Below are 556 nucleotides of genomic sequence, written 5' to 3' on the forward strand. Positions count from 1 at the left end.
GTTTGGGGCCGGTGGCGACCCGCAGGACGGCCGACAACTCGCTCGTTTGGCGGGGCGATGCAAGGTTAGGCGAACTGGGCGGTAACTCGGGTTAGTCGAGGGGACTTCGCGGTGGACAGGGGGGTGCGAATCCGGCCGGGCGGCCCTTCGATGGAGCCTGGTGCAGGGACATTCAATGGGATGAGCCGCGCTCGCCGCGGAACCTTCGAGCGCCGCTACTCAGCAAGTAAACGAGAGGGAGCTGCGCCCGGCCTCGTAAGACGCCTCTTCTCCGGTGTGAGCGCCCCGACGCCGCTGGCCGCCGCCGCCGCCTTGCCGCTATCCCGCCGCGCGTTTGGGGAGGGAGGGCGACCCGTAGGACGGCCCGCCGACTACACGACCGTTTGGCAGAGCGAGTGCAAGGTTAGGCGAGCTGGGCGGTAACTCGGGTTAGTCTGGGGAGACTCGCGGTGGACAGGGTGGCGCGAATCCGGCCGGGCGGCCCCATCGATTAAGCATTGGTAGGGAGCCGAGGATGAGCCGTGCGAAGTGGCCTCGGAGGCGGTCCGTGGGGGAC

This window comes from Syngnathus leptorhynchus, unplaced genomic scaffold (assembly GCF_054491065.1).
Source record: "Syngnathus leptorhynchus isolate UIUO unplaced genomic scaffold, UIUO_Slep HiC_scaffold_420, whole genome shotgun sequence".
In the NCBI taxonomy this organism is placed as follows: domain Eukaryota; kingdom Metazoa; phylum Chordata; class Actinopteri; order Syngnathiformes; family Syngnathidae; genus Syngnathus; species Syngnathus leptorhynchus.